General features: G+C 28.8%; 1 protein-coding gene across 1 annotated transcript in view; it reads right to left on the bottom strand.

Annotated features, from left to right (window-relative positions):
• The window catches only part of Esp (Epidermal stripes and patches), a 27070-nt gene extending 10566 nt beyond the window's left edge, over positions 1–16504 (bottom strand). The window contains exon 1 of the mRNA XM_011498227.1: positions 16351–16504. The gene's annotated coding sequence lies outside the window, so the exon portion shown is untranslated. The remainder of the gene's footprint in view (positions 1–16350) is intronic.
• Between the last annotated feature and the right edge of the window lie 1061 nt (positions 16505–17565).

The raw sequence follows: 17565 nt of genomic DNA, 5'->3' as shown, positions 1-17565 counted from the left end.
CTGGATTTGTTATTAAATTAAAGATACAATGCCGCCTAATTGTGGTTCATAAAAAAAAAATTAATTGAGAATATGAAAACACGATCTATTATTTGAAACTCAGCGAGATAAGTAAGACAATTACTTTTATAAAAATAAAATGATTATCAAAATCAAATGTAGCTGCTGTCAACAAAACTTGTAAAAAATCACGTTAAAAATGTGCCTTGGAGCACTTATTACAATAATATTCGTAATTCAACCAATAAGATCCAGGACAGAAAATCATCGAATGCGTAGATTCATAAAAGATGCAATAAATACCGTCGTAATGAAGCAAATCAGCCGTAGAATTTGACAAAAATGTAAATCTATTGCTCTTGTCTTTCAAACTTTAGTAATATAATAATAAGATTAGTGCTTGATAATGAAGTTAAATATCAAGATAAATAAAAATTTATTTCATCATTAGAATCATCATCGGTTCGCTTAACGTTTTGATCGTCGTCGAATGAATTGCTTTTGTCGTGTTTGAATAGCGCGCACACCGATAAGGCCGCGTTATCGCGTAATTTGCCGTTCATGAAATATTATTTTGTATTCGACGATAGAATTCGCTTGGGTGTAAATTATACGATATATTTTGAGATTAAGACGTAGTACAACATCGGAGTAATAGAAATAAAGAAAAAGGCTGATTTGACTCAAAAAGACGCGTGACGATGATGAGAACGAGAAAAACGGTCCTGTTAGAATGAGAAAATGTATTATCACTAGTCAAGTCACTTAGAAGAAACTACAACGTAATTAAGACACGAACAGTATGAGGAAGAAATTCCTTAACTACCGTCGACTCACCAAAGAATTCATAACACATCATAACGACGATATAGAACAAGCCATTCACATCTCGTTTAGAACTAGATTGAAAACATTGTGTTTTCTTTTGCCATTTTTTAAAAAATTTTGTTTATTTATTTATCTATTAATTTCATTCATTTATTTTTTCGTTCTTTCCATTAAGTAGATCGACCCTGTCGGCGAAAAATATATGTCAAAAGCCAGGGTAAATATTAGTTTCGTATTAGGGCCAACCTATTTCGTAAATCGCTAATCGCCGAATTTCGTTTTTCTCCCAATTGGCTTACGATGGATGGGGACTTTTGCGCTTATACTCATTTAATTGTGGAAATTTTATCAATATTCTTCGCGTGCACGTGATCCAAGATTATACAAAGAGCGATCAATTTTTATTCATTTTAGATTGTGATTTATAAGAAAAATAATACGAAATAATTGATCGTGACGTATTTGGCATTAGTGACGTATTATTCCAGGCACTCTCTATGTCGAATATAATTTAACAATTATTCACGCGTATAAAACATCAAAGCTTCCGAAATTCGTCTCGACATTGTCACAATGAAATCCGGATTAAATGGTTATCTCATAAAATTACACCGTCTTATCGACCGCATCTCTTATATCAATCATCTCGATTTGCGTTTATATTTCAATTAAACAAAAAGAATTCGACCATCGAATCGATAAATCCAATCAAATGGACAAATTTCAAATAGACCACATATGATGTGCAACGTTTGGTCTTTATGCGCAATTAACAGCAGAATAACGTAAACAGCGTTATGTTTGTATGTGGAATGAATCGATCGATAGTATCACTAAATTTCATAAATTTATGCAAAGAATTGTTCTTATCAAAGGTCTAATTAGTGCACCTACTCCAATATATATACACAGATAAATAATTAGAAGGACAGAATATTCGTAATTTTCAATAGCCCGCGCATTCGTTTTAGAAAATTAAAGTATAAGAGTGGTGATGACTAGCGAATAATTAATTCCCATCTTACTTTATATAGAGTTGAATCATCCAAGGCAATTGCTCTTGCAAGCATTTATTAAAAGCAGTTAGCCAAGAAGCGGCGCAAGTGAGAACGCTGTCCAAATCATAACAACATCCGTTTTGGCTTGGCCCCAGGACATGAATGCACCGTATTAGCGTGAAAAATTGCCGAATAGCCGGGGGACTTCGAGCAACACTCGATTATCCAATGAGGGCCGCTGCTCGTGTGCATACATTCCGGAGATGCAAAGATGATAACGGAATCACTGGCAGGTGCGTGCTAACTCCCCATCTCGGGAATCTTTTCGAAGGAAAAGTAGCGCTTGGGGTAGACGGGTGACACAATGGCACACATTTCAACATAGAAACGAGAGTGAGTGGGCGAGCGGGGGTAGGGAATGTCGACAACGACGACGACGACACGCGCGCGCGCACTGCCGATTATCGACGCGACTCTAATAAACAAGAGCACGTGGGGATTCGCGGGCGCGTGCGCTCCGAGTGTCGGGCCGGGGGTCCGTGACTCCGTGTGCGATCATGTGACAGTCGCGATGCCGTCATCCTCGGTTACGAGGTGTCGCGTACACACGGGCTGCTTTGCGATCGCTCGATTCCCTCCTCGATCGCGCCTCCGACATTTCGCATTTGATAATCGGGGCATAGCTGGGTGTGGCGCGATTGGCGCGCGGCGGAAGCGAGGAGACGATCGGGAAGTCCGTAATTAGTGTTTACACACTTGAATTGCGGGCGACCGTAGGCGCATCATCTGCGTTTTGTCACGTAGATGTCGGCAAGAAGCGCTCGGAAATGCGAATGCAGCCTATAGTAATATGCGCGGCAAAGAATATCCGAACGAGCCGAGTTAGTCGATTAGTATAGGCAGTACTCATGAGACTCACGCAATTTCTCATAAAACTTCTTCCATTACATTGGCAATTGATTATTAGTGTTAATAATTTCATTAAGGTCCTTTGTTAAAGTACATTGTGATTGAGAGGCCTCTTCGCTTTGAGTGATTTACAGCATTTATAAATGTAATGTCCATTCTGATGAATTGATGAATAACTAATGAGCTTTTCGACATACTAGAATAATGAAATAATAATGAAAAATTATCTCCAACTACAGCACGATAAAGTTTTATTAATATTACCTATCGATTCCCCAGCGAGCACATTATATATTATATAATAATTTTCAAAGTTTAAATTATCAACTATTAACTCATTAATAACAAATTACTCATTTAAATGTGACATACGAATCAATTAGAATTATTTTATGACACTTATAAATTTACTTCCATTATGAATTATAATGTTTCAACTTAGATGTTCCGCGAAAGATTGTAAATTTTATAGCAAAGATTTCTCTCCAAGAATTCGCATTCTTCACGAGCTCCATCCGGTGGATTTGATAACGTTTTATATGAAACAGTGCCTCTTAAAAACAGTAGAAGTAGAAATAATGGCCATTTTTTAAATTGATGCGGAAAGATAAGATAAAATATATCTTACCTCGCTAATCTCGCTGTATTTCTAAAAATTAATTCAGCTTTTTTCGCCAAGAATTCACTATTAATTATGTAATGTTTAATCGTGACATCAGAAGATGCGGTTCAATCGGAATAAGAAATATTCCGAAATTTGCGAAATCCATTGAAAAATTCAAACAATAGTATCACAGCTCTAATATAACATTATCATTAACAAATTTAGTACATTTTAATAAACGAATTATTATACTTATTTTCAAGATAGATACTTTATTAAACATAGTTTATAAAATAATAGTTATTAAAGTAATTTGTCCCAATCCACTGAATAGAAATAGGGTATTACGACATTCGAAATTAAATTTCCCATAAACAAAGAATCAGTAAAGAAACTATGATATAAATCTACATAAGTTCATTGTTAAATAATTTTGTTATTAACAAAAATAGATTTCTATTACAAAATCTTGGAACTGATTTGAATTAAAGTAAAACTATATTGTACATACAATTGTTTTATTAATGAGATTGTATGCACTTTGATTGTATATATTAACAAAAGTATTAATGTTTATTTTTTACGAGAAAAGCGAAAAAGTTTTCAATATAATTCAACACACATTTACATAAAAAAAAACAATATTTTTTATTATGAAATTGCAACAAAATACTAAAGCGATTCGATAACCTATTAAAGTTTTATATTGGTACGGACAATGACGTCGGTTATTTTTTCCCAAAATTTAGTACTTAATGAATCTTTTAATTTAGATATCCATTTAGATATCCAAATACTAATACTAAAACTTATTTAATAATAATATTCAATCAATCTTGTTACTTTACTTTAACTCTTTAATTTAAAATCTGATAATAAATTAATTAGTTTTTTTTTTTTTAATGAATCTGATGTCGAAAAATTATCAAAATAGAAATGGAACAAAACACCGGAGAGTTCAATTTCCTTCGGTTCAATTCCCAATCTTTGGAATTAGATTTAAAAATTGTGGAATTATAATTTTAAACACTTTATCGTTTTTTTTTAATTTTAGGCTTACTTTCTTAAATCAAATATAAACTTCTCTATTATTTCTGTTTTTCATTCAGATTTATTAGATAACACACAATCATTCATTAATAAAACCAGACGCATATTATACTTGTTTATATTATTTTGATTATTTAACATAAAAGCAATTTTGATTGATTATAAGTGCTTATACTAATCGATTGTAATAAATATTCGTCGCTTGTAAGGATTTCATTATTTTTGTTTTATTTTAGATGCAAAGTATTCCATAAACATACTTACAAAGTACATACATATTTTGAACTTGTAGTTATTAATAATAGTTATTCATTGGCTATTTTTCAAAATGATAAAATCATAGTTTTGTCAGTGTGTATTAGAAATGATTAAATAGCAAAAGGAAAATCCGTTAATAATTGTGTAGAAATAAATATCTACGTCACTTTTCTATCTTTTGTTGTTTTTTTTTATCAGAAATTTTATTTGCTTGAATTATTTTAGATATGATTATACTACACAATAACCAAGTTTTTGTTGACAATAGATAATAATCTTTATGCCAATTAGGACATTGCTAAAGTAGGTGTCAAGCTCGATAACAATTGTTCTATTTAACTTTAACAAACATTTACGTTTTACTAAATATTTATCGATCTTGACATAGTAACGGTATCTGATAGCTAAACGACTGAACATTACAGTAACGAACAATTCAAAGAAGCAGTGAGAACATAAAAATTTATTAGCCAATGATTATTACATAAAAAGAACATTCGCTATCTTATTATATACAGTTAAATATTTGGCATATCATAATTTTGTAAATAATCACATATTTAATGTATGCTTATATAAAAATTATTATAACCAAAAAAAAAAAAAAAAAAAAAAAACAATTAAGTATAACAATGTCTGATTTCAAACAAAGGCAGGAATTCGAGAATACATATCTTATGTAAATACTGTAAGTAAATTTCTGGCACGTGTACACAAAAAACATGTTTAGATTTTTTAATCGAATAAGAGATATCTCTATATCTATATCAAATTAATACTTTTAATTATATATATGAAAAATTGATAGTATCAATAATTTTTAACCGTATAAATTCTAGAAACTCAATGAGAATATTACAGAACATGAATAATTATTTCTTTTCAAACAAATGCAGAAATAAAAGAAAAAGAAAAAAGTAATACTAATTATGTACAATGTACTATCAACTTATTTTACTAAAATTTTTTTGACCATCTAATTATAAGAAATATATAAAATAAATATAAGAAATTATAAGAAATCACATTATACTACACAAATCAACATGAATCAAGAATTGGTGAATGGCTATACAGAAGATGAAAACAATAATAACAGCACAGATAAAAAAATAAAATAAATGTTTCTAATTTATGTCTCCGGTATTATTACTTATATTTTACAATAATAATATATTGTGACATGTAAATATCTTTTACAGAATTAATAAGTACATGTATCTTTAATAATGGAATGCATATTTATTCATTTTTAATTGAATAAATCATGCACAAGCTGGTATGTTGATATATCAGTTCCTACAAAAGTATTTGTGTATATAAATTACCCAATTTTATATTCAAGAGGTGAAACGTTATTGAAAAATCTGTAATCGTATGCGTGTACATATTTATACACGCATTCGTGCGAAATGCACACACTTATTCATAATATTTAATAATATACTTGAAAAAATTCACTTACTTTGTTACACTTGGTTCCCCTTTTCTCAAATATAATTAATGATGTGACCAAAAGAGATTAATTTTATTATTTAGAATTTATACGGGCCATATTTCTTTTATGTATTCAAAATACATTTTAAATTGAGACAATAAAATTATAATCCTTGAAGGTTAGGCTATTGTTTATTTACAGCATTAAATAGATTTTAACACTAACATTTAGTTTACAAAATTTTGATGAAAAAAAAATAATATTGTATAATAATGAAAAACTAATCGACTAGAATAAATAATCATTGAATTTTTTTTTGTGACATATTAAACTGTTTTATCAATAACGAAATAATTTATGAAATTATTTAGAGACAGTATATAAAAACAATCATATTTGAAAATTTTAAACATTAAATCTATGAAAATATTTATTTTAATTATTAAGAAATGTTTCTCAAGTAATATATGATTTTTTTTATTAAAAAAAGTATGCAATTAAATAATTAAAAATCAATTAACTTATCTAATCATTAAATCAATTAATTTTAGTATTAATTGCTTTTTAAAGTATTGTACAAAATAAAGAATATATTGTAATAAATAATTATGATGCTCTCAGCATTATAAACTAATATCAAATTTGTAAATGTGCAAAAAGCAATAAAAATCATAGTGAAAAAAAATTATATACATATATATATATATATATTATCAGCGTGTTTTATAATTATCGATAAAACTTTTTCGTTAACGCTAATTCGTTATAAATTAATACTGCACAGATTTTTCGATTTAAAAAATACGTAGAATAATTGGTTTCATAAGATGTATTCTGTTTTACGATTATTTCTAGTCACATAATCTATTATTTTAAATGTAGAACTGTGAACGCACTATGCAATTTAAATATATCTGATCGCATGAATCAAGTTAATAAAAATCCAAAGCGTATTTTGGAGAAAAACAATCTTTTATACGATAATCTTCAGAAACATAGTCAAATAAGATTTTATTTTATTTGAAATCACTTATTTCAGTTGTCACATTTTTTTATTCATTAATTATTATCACTAAAAATTTTCATTACAAATACATACAATGACTGATCAATCACATTATGCAACATTAAATAATAGAATGATATTACCAAAAAGAAAATTTAACCATAAAATAAAAAAAAAACATTAATATTATGGATATTTCATAAATAACTAAGAATTCAACTATCATTGAAACAAAACAAATACAATACGTGCATCGGCGCAAATAATTTTACAATTTGTAAGAAATAGGTTAGGGAAATATTTTTGCACAATTATGAAAGATATATAAGTCGTTAGATTATTGAGTATGTGACGCATACAGACTGTTGTAAAAGTAGAGTTTATGATATTTATGATTTTTTTTTAATACTTATTTTTTTTAGAATGTACATCAGCTTTATTATATTATAATTTTATTATAATTATAATTTTATTATAAATTTGATCAACTGAACACATAGTGAATATCCTACGATTTGAAAGTAGTAAAATATTATATGACCGTAAGTGTAAGCATTTTATAATTGACGCTTTCTAATAAAGTTTTTTATTATAAGCTATATAAACTATAAAGATATTTGCCACAACTTATTAACTTAATCATGAAAGAAGATTTTAAATAAACGTAGTAATTTATGCACCCAAATTCGTGGTTTACTTACGAAGTATTTAATATCAATGGATTCAATAAAATCTTCTTAGAATTACCTCAAAGGTTCGCAAGTTTATGGTTTTATCTAATTTCAATCAATTATTTATCTAATGTTTATTAATAATAAATTGACAATCGTCGAGACGTATCCAGACGAAGACAATGTTAAAATTTAAGGTACAGGCATATGCATTCGTCACTTGAAAGTGAACGGATTCGTTAAAACCGAAGATAATTAAGATTATCTTCAAGTTGAACTTCAAGATATTATTGTCTACTTCCCATGAATTGTAATGTGTAATTTAAATAATTTCATCGTATTATTGGGAGACAAATATATTCGCAATATCCGAATCCGAGTAGCATATACGCACGTACGAGCACTTCCAACATATTATGGAGCACATGCTCCTCGGGAGCACAGCATTAAAAAAATCCGGTCCATACTGCAATAGTAAAGGATGTCGTAGATCGATCCAAATTACTAGATTATCAAGTATGCCAATATCCAATTTGCTTACGTAGATACTCGCTCACGTAAGTCCAAAGTGGTTTCGCAACCCCCGTCCATCACTGATGGATTACCAGTATCGAGGGTCGGGCAAATTCTTAGTACTGAGAATTTCGTGTAAGTTGTCAGTGTAATGTGGTGATGATTTCCTTTGGAAATTTAATTAAAAGTATTGGCTTATATTAGTTAATTAAAAGTATTGGCTTATATAGATGAAGCAATGGCTTCATCGACACTTTAGGAAGGTGTTATAACTTTTATTTAAGCTCCTTTATTTTTTCATACAACGTATAAAATAGTATACATCACGTACTGAAATCTACATCCGCCACATTCGGAGAATTGCGAAATCACTAATTTACTTTAGGATTTGAAGCGTGTCAAATGAAATATTGCAAACATTAATATTCATCGACTGTCGGAAAACGTTTCAGCGTTCGGTTACTCACATAACAATATGCATTGTCAACTTATACACATCATATTGCACATTTAGATATTTATAACTTTTTAATTTTTAATGAATTTTAAGCTAGCGACAGTCTATACTATTAATCATTACGTAACTGACTGTTTCATAATGAATTATCGCCAGTTTAAATAACACTAATGACAAATACAAAAGCTGCTTTAAATTATAAATAATAGTAGATCGAAATTTTCGAAGACAAAACTAATTCAGCGGAGTAAAATTATAATGTTTTCAAATCGTCAATTTTATACGCACATATAATTTATATCTCGACGAGCAAAGTATTACATAAAAATATTATTTAAAACAGTAAGCCAAAAAATATATCATTGGCTCCATAAAAATTCAAATTTACATTTTCATAAAATAAATGCAAGTTTTTTATTTTATTTTAGATCTATAGAATTCGATACTTTGATCGACTACGAGTTGAAGCTTCTACTTCAACTTCGTTTATATCGATCGATAACATCATTATCGGCACCACCAATCCCAAATATCTTCCGGAAGCTCATTAGCCGTATATAGTGTGTGCCGTTATAAAAAGGAGCAATTTTTAAGTCACTCTTCACATGATTCCTTACATAGACTCGGCCGTATATTATTAATGTCCCATGGACATTTCATGTTTACGTTATAGAATCCTTGCAGCTTAAGGGCTCGGTGTAAAGACATTGCACAACGTATTCCGACCACAGGGCACGATCAAACGAGAAAAAGGAGACGCTAACAATTGTGCAACGGGAGTGCGCTCGTGCCCGCGATAAATAAAGCAATCGATGGCCGCGTGACGCTAATTAATCCCGGCCACTTGTACCAATTTCTCGGGGTGCCGGAGCAAGGGAAGCGAGCAGTGACGTCGAGGCGGCGTGACTAGTAGTAAAGCGCGCGCTTTGGTCAGACAAGAATTTTCCGCCACTTTTCTGCTAACGGCTGCCCCCTATATCTCTCTCTCTCTCTCTCTCTCTCTCTCACTCTCTCTGTCTCTCCCCCTCTCTCTCTAGTTCTTCTTCTTGTGCGAATTATTTTTCACACGCGTTGGCTGACCGAAACATTTTTTGAGCACGTAGTATTGAGCCTCTGGAAATATTCAACGGTGAACGGTCAAATTGAGCAACTCGCGAGTGCTGCTGTACGCCCGAGTAGCGCAATTGACTTTTAATGTCGTGCGGTGCCGCGACAATTACTATGGTGACGCCATTGGGTGTCATAGTCACATCGGCTATAATGACACCATAGTCGTGCTCCGACATTTAGTACCAAAACACTGGAATAATGAATTAAGATTGCGAATGCTGCTAAATGCTACGCTTAAAAATTATAAGATTCCGTTCTTTATCCTTATAATTAGAAGCATCTATTTTATTAATAAACGAATTTTCAATTGCGTTTTAATTAATTTGATGTGAAAAATTCTTTGTTCCTTGATCCTTTCATTTTTCTTAATGAATACGTTATTCAAGAATATCAGTTGCATTTATAATTATTCACGCATATATAATAATATATATGTATACATTTTTTATACAATTATTATTCTAAAATTCATATTTAGCTTGAACCATTGTTTGAAAAATATAATACTTAATTTCAACAAATTTTATTTATACCAAATTATCTTCTCAACTATTTTGTAATTACATAATTCACGCGTACAATTGTAGTACAATAAATTTATTTTTAATCGTTAATTTTAGAGGGTTGTTACGGGAAGTAACTTCGTGTAACTCTAAATATTTTATCAAATTTCTAATACGAAATTAACACAAGTTTTTTATTATAGAATATTACATAAGTATTAATATAATTTAAATATATATGTCGAACGTATAAACAGACACGTGGTGTACTAAAATTTTGATTTTAATTACAAATAAATATCAATTTATCATAATAAAAATATTCGAAATGTTGAAAATACATTCTCATAATTATTTTTGATCTTTAAATGATAACGAAATTTGTACAATAAATATTTTATTTAATCTTTATTTTTTACCAACATATGTTATAAGCATTTCAATATAGTTCTTGCAATATCTAATGAATATAGAATATTATATCTTAAACATTCGATTGTAGAGCAAAAATTTTTTTTAATTTGTATTTGTAATATTCCACCAAAAATTTACAATTAAAATTTTATGATCATAGCAATAACTTCAGGAAAATAATATGGATCTTTTGCATGGATGATATGCAAGTTCTTTAGGACTTCAAGCAATGCAAATTTGATGACAAAAGATTTGTCAGTCGTGGATTAAAAATATCAATGCGAAAGAGAAAACGAGAGAAAGAGAAAAGGCATGTGAAACAAAGAGGGAGAGATAGAAAGATGTCTTTAAATTAAAAGATTCGAAACCATAGAGTTGCTGATTTTTTAATACTATCGTTGATATGTTAAATTTTCATTGAAAAAGAGATGATCAAGAGGATGCACCGGAAAGATAAATAAGCATATAACCAGCTTTTTTACATTTCTAAGCCATACTTATTTAAGATTTAATACGTATTTAAGATGCACTCCATGTGCCAATGTGCCTATACATTAAAATTACGCGCATCGTTGTATCATTGTATCTTTAAATAGTAAAGTGAAAATTATAAAAAAAAAACTATTCGATTTAAAAGTACAAACTTTGGTTGAAATTAGAGCTTTATTGCGTGGCAATGAACTTATGAATATAAAAATTCAAGATTTACACCTTCCGGTGTAAATGGTAGATACCAAGGATTCGTGAGTATAATGTACGAAGGCGCAGATATAAAAGCAACAAACAATGAGTAATATTTTACTTTAGAGAACAAAGCAAGAATATAAATGAAAGTCCGAAAGATTTTCCAAAAGAGGAGCAAGAAAAAGCCAACTACAAATATCCTGATATGGTGGCGCTGTATCGCAAAGGAATGCGAAAAATCACATCCGACCGGATCTTCATCTTTGATTGCACAAGAGAACACATACAAAGGCCCCGTGTCGTAACTGAGCCTTATCTCGTCTGTTTTTCCTTTTTCCCGTAAGCAAATACCACGAATTCCTGTTCCCCTTATCCGATGTCTTTGGCATTTCTTATGTACATTGGCATTTTTTGGATGCGAGTTTCTTTCATTCATCCTTATATTTAGTAATGGAAACGATTTTTTTTATTTATTTTTTTTCTTTTTAACGAACGATCGCAGATAATTTCATCTCAAATTATTATTAGAATATAAGGAAAACTAAGGATTAATTTTAATGTAAATCTTAGAGAGCAGATAATTAATTTGCACAAATTGCCCAGCATAATTCGTTACAATTTGCCCATTTACAATAACAAGTTTACTTGAAATTATATGAATATAAATAAATATACTAGTTTTGATACATAAACAAAAATTACATTCCAATTTTTTTTAAATTCGGGCCGCCGAATATTTAAATACTAATAAATGAAATTAGAATTGCTAGTATTAAAACAAACCGAAACACAATATCTACAATCAATTCTAAATTCTTATTGACATATCCTTCCAATACATTAATTTTTAATTATCGATCATGTTCCATTTTTATCAAATATCTAAAGAGAAACTTATGAACAAAAATATCTATCTTATCGTTTGCAAATGTTATAAATGTTCTGTGCAATTCCTATATTACTTGAATTCCTGAACGAATAATCGCAGCTTTGCTTCGCATTTCTTATGCTACCAAACTTTTTCCTTTCCCCGCATTATATACTTGCTTTTATTTTTATATTCCATATATTCATAATAGAATATTATATTATATCGATCATATTTGTTAATATAAGATAATACGATACTTTTCTCTTAGCTAAAAATGAACGCATAAATTTCAAATATCTAATATGCAAATAAAATATTATTCAGATATTCAGAACCTTATTGTATTATGACCAAAAAATTACTTTTCTTTTAAACCTGACAGCAAGTTTTATCATATATATACGTTGTTGATTATTCGAACACTAATATAATAACTATAAATAATAACATAATCGAAAAACTTTTTTTTAATTTATTGATAAAATTTTTTTTAATACTTTTAAATGTTTTAAATCAAAAAGTATTTGTCTGCGGTTTGTATTAAAATTAATGTGATTTCAATGTTTTCCTTAATAAATAATATAACTTATTACACACTGATTTAGCTATATGTGCACTCTGAATATTGCAATATTACTAATATAAATAAATTTTTATTTTCTCAAGTACATAAACTACAAGGGTGTTAATTAATTTGTTTTTTGCATTAAAAGAGATAAAAATAAAATTTTTTAATTCCTAAGCTATTACAATATAGTAATTAAATGGACAAAATTAAAATTATCATGAACAAGCAAAATTAAGTCATATTACTTCACGCTATTTTATGCGATTGCGCAATCTATTTAACAAATTTTAGATTATCATCAGCTGAACTAATTGATTTAATTCTGAAAAGCTCATACTACAAATACTTCATTCATTCATTAATATTTACACTATAATTTAGGTATTTTAAAATAATTTTACATTCATACTACGTTATAATTGCAAGATTTAGATAAAAAAATTCACGCTTCCCGTTCGATTTGTACTTTAATTAGTTTTTAAAATATTACATAAATAATTCTTAATAGGAAAAAACTTGCCATTCACAAATTATACCGTTTATTCATACACTGCATTATATTAAAGAGTATAAAAAGAACAAAAAGCAAAAACTAATTTATTTAAATAATTTGATATGTGTTTATAAAAACAAACTTATTACATTTTCTTACGTCAAAGTTTTCAAGTTTATTAGACCAGACCACCAATGATATTTATTAAAATGATATTATATTCAGCTGATTGGGATTCTCTATGACCTATATAATATTTGTGAAAATATTAATGTATAATTAACTGCTCTGTTACATGTTTTAATATTATAATTTATACTTAATTAATTTCTTATTCAATTTTTATAAATTTCCGAATTGTAATGTATACATGTACAGTTACAAATAACAAAGAGATACATATGCCGATTATTTTTCTTATATTAATACATATATACAAGTAAAAAATTTACATCTGGCAAATAAAGTACATTAATTGTAGTCTTTTGCTTATATTTCAATACAATAATGTTCAATATTCAACTTATGTTTATTTAGTTAAAAACGTAAATACTGTACATATTTAACTTATACATTTTTTGTTATATTTAAACTTATAATGAAACTTTTATATATATGTGTGTGTGTGTATGTGTGTGTGTGTGTGTGTGTGTATGTGTGTAAATGCAAATAAATATAAAAATATTTTCCTTGTGTACATAATTAGTGATATTAACTCTATAGTTCAACACCTCGTATATACATACTTATCATTATTGCCATATATATATATATATATATATGGAAATATAATAACCTTGAATAATTAAATATAATTTATTAAATTAATAATTTTAAATTTTAAATTTAAAAATAAAATTACACATTGAAAATTAAAACTAAAATGTTATAATAAAATTTAGAAATTTTTATTTGTATAAAACTCTTAACAGTTTACGTTTAATAACGTAATTAATTATTAAATATAAATTAAATACTGTCTTCCTACATTTTATGAATCAGAAACAAATTTCAATCTACTGAAGTAACACGAACATATATATATATATATATATACAACATAATGAGTTACTTCATGACATTCAAAAATAAAGATATTGTTCCATTTATAAAGTAATTATATACATCAAAGGATAAATTAATTTGAAAATAAGAAATATTTAATTTAATACTAAAATATTTCAAATACAAACTAATAAAATGTCAATTTCATAAATAAAAAATTAATGCATTATAAGTAAAAAATTTTAAATGTCTATGCCTACAAGGAATACCAAAATGAATAAAACGAAGTATAAAAATATTAAAAATAAAGTCCTTTTAAGGTCATTATAGCCTCGGAAAAAAATATATACACTAAAATATTAAGTATCTCATATTTAAAAAACTTTATCGCACATTCTGTATTTTATTCTGAAGTTTCAGGTGTACTTTGTCATTTCGTTTTCTTGCAAAAATTATCATCTATCGTACCTATATTATGTTTGAAGTTTGAAAAAAAAATAGACAGGCAATGACGTATATAACTAATAAAATAAAAAGTATATATAATAAATAAAAATATATAGTAAAATAAAGAAATATTATTTACTATAATTAATTTTTTAGTAGCACATAAACTTTATATTCGAAATAATCAATTATTACAAATTGGTATTTTACATCAAAATTATTGTTTATATTTATATACAATATATTTACATCTGATCAAATTTAACTTATAACAAAAAACATAACTAAAAAAAAATATATATATACATATAGCTATATTTACACACCAATATACGTACTTATTTTTTAAAATTAATTGTAATGACTATTAAAAAAATAATGAAATATTAATACTAAACAGCTATCTAAAGACAAATTTGTTTACCATACTTCAAATATAATATTGATTTATTAATGAGATACGAAAAGATTACTTGGTAATACGACCCAATCAAAATTATAGTAAATCTAAAACATTATCAGACGAAAGCGATACATTCTAAGAAATAATATAGTAGATAATATTATATAATATTTAAATAAATATAAGTAAAAAAATATTAAAAAATATAAATAAATCGTACAATAAATACGCGATACGAATTAAAAATGTTATAAGGTAAAATGAGAATTATTATGATATAAAAAATCTTATAACATATTTTTCAAAAATTTATTAAAATATGTTAAAAAATCCTGTTATTTTTCGAACCTGTCGATTTAATATTATCAAAATATATTCATTTAACTTGCGTAGCATAATTTTTTCTATCTCTTGAAAATATTGCTTAGATTGAGTCAATTAAAACTTAAATTACAAGTGTATATTGAAATACAGAATGAATACAAGCGATGTTTTGTGGATACCATGGCTTTACTACTATAAACATGCGTTTTGCCATTTTAAAATTTTTATAATTATTCCTATTGTAACATTAATTATGTAAAATAATACACGTATTATTAATATATTAAATAAATTGAACTATTATATATCGCACTGCATAAAGTGGTACTATTTATCAAAAACTAAACATTCGACCGATTTCATCTAATTACTTCATATTTTGCTTTTGCTGAAAAATGAAGACAAGCCGTGCATATCTCACGGTTCGTATAATTTACAAAAATTATTACTTGCATAATCACGTTACTAAACATGTGCACTTTTATTCTATTCTCTACTTTGATAAACTGCAAAATTCATAAAACTACGATCTTGATATACTGATACGGATTGGTAAATGCAGATCCATAACATCGGTAACACATCTTCCTACGCGTATTGTACATTGGAAAAAGGAGACTATGATTTGAATAAAATCATATTACGAAACGAAGAGCCCTTCTATATAGAATACACGCGTATAATCACAAAAAAAATTATAAATGAGAGGACGAGTGAGGGAGATAGAAAGAGAAAGAGAGAGAGAGAGAGAGAGAGAGAGAGAATAGATGAAAGGAGTGAAACTTTAATATCCAACCTGGAAGAAAATCGACGTCCTTGTAACAAAGTAACAGGTCTGTTCTATCGACGTCCTTGCATCCTTGAACGCGCACCACCGTGATAAATAACGGATGTAAAAAAGATCGGTTCGTCCCGTCTACGAGGACGAGCTCATACAGCGCACACCGATAACAGAATAATACACGAGGTCGGTCGATGTCGCCGTATAAATGCTCAGGCCACAAGTACGAGCGCCGCCGATTTCCTTCTCTTCCATCTCCTCTCCTCGCCAATCCTCTCCATACCGCTCCACTCCACTCCGTTCCTATCCTCTCCTCTCCTCATCGCACCGCTCCACTCCTCACCGCTCTGCACCGCTCTGCACCGCGCCGCTCCAAGCCGCTACTCTTCGCTCCACTCCTCTTCTCGAACCTCCGCCCGCCTCCTCCACACCGTCATCATCCCCACCCCTAACGCCATGTCTAACCACTCCCACTCCCACTCCCACCCCCCTCCGACCTCCATCACCCTTTATCCGTCCAGCAATCGAACGGCCACTGCCACCGCAACTCGTATGTGTTCGTAATTATCAGCCGGTGAGTGTAGTATCGATCTGCCTACAGAATTATAAACATTGAATTCGTCAGTGAGATGCGCTAAGCTCGCTCGCTTTCCTGCCGATTTTTCCGGCAGCTCACAATCACGCTCGGCATTATGCTTCTCGGATCGAAATCTCACGGCACAAAGTTCCTTTTGCGAGAAGGAATTCCGACGTTATCAATGTACCGACACGTTAAAAAGAAAATTATTTGATACCTGATAATCTAAAGAGATTTTGAAAAAATTTTTTTAAATTAGTTGGATTGGAATAGAATTGCTATATTTACTATGGTAAATATTATACGAAGCAGACTAGAAAAAGAAAACAAATAGAGTGATTGAGTAAGCTGTCACGTAACCTAAAACACGTGCACATACATAATTAATAGCTATGCAAATATACGATCGATAAAAACTCATTTCTCTATTTTCATAATATTATATTAAGTCAATATTACTTTTAAGATAGAAAATACACTGCTCGAATAGTCTTCATATTCTAAAGTATAATTGTGTTATAAGACTTTGTTGATTAATCATTCGATTTAAACGTCTTAACACATTTACGAATCATTAATTTTAATTTAATCTAACATAAGAATCTGGTGGCTGATATAAATTATATATATCACAATATGCCAATTGTTCAGTT

Source organism: Ceratosolen solmsi, unplaced genomic scaffold (assembly GCF_000503995.2).
Source record: "Ceratosolen solmsi marchali unplaced genomic scaffold, CerSol_1.0 scaffold10, whole genome shotgun sequence".
Lineage (NCBI taxonomy): Eukaryota > Metazoa > Arthropoda > Insecta > Hymenoptera > Agaonidae > Ceratosolen > Ceratosolen solmsi.
Note: the sequence above shows the minus strand (reverse complement) of the source record. Positions and strands in the feature narration are given on the sequence as shown.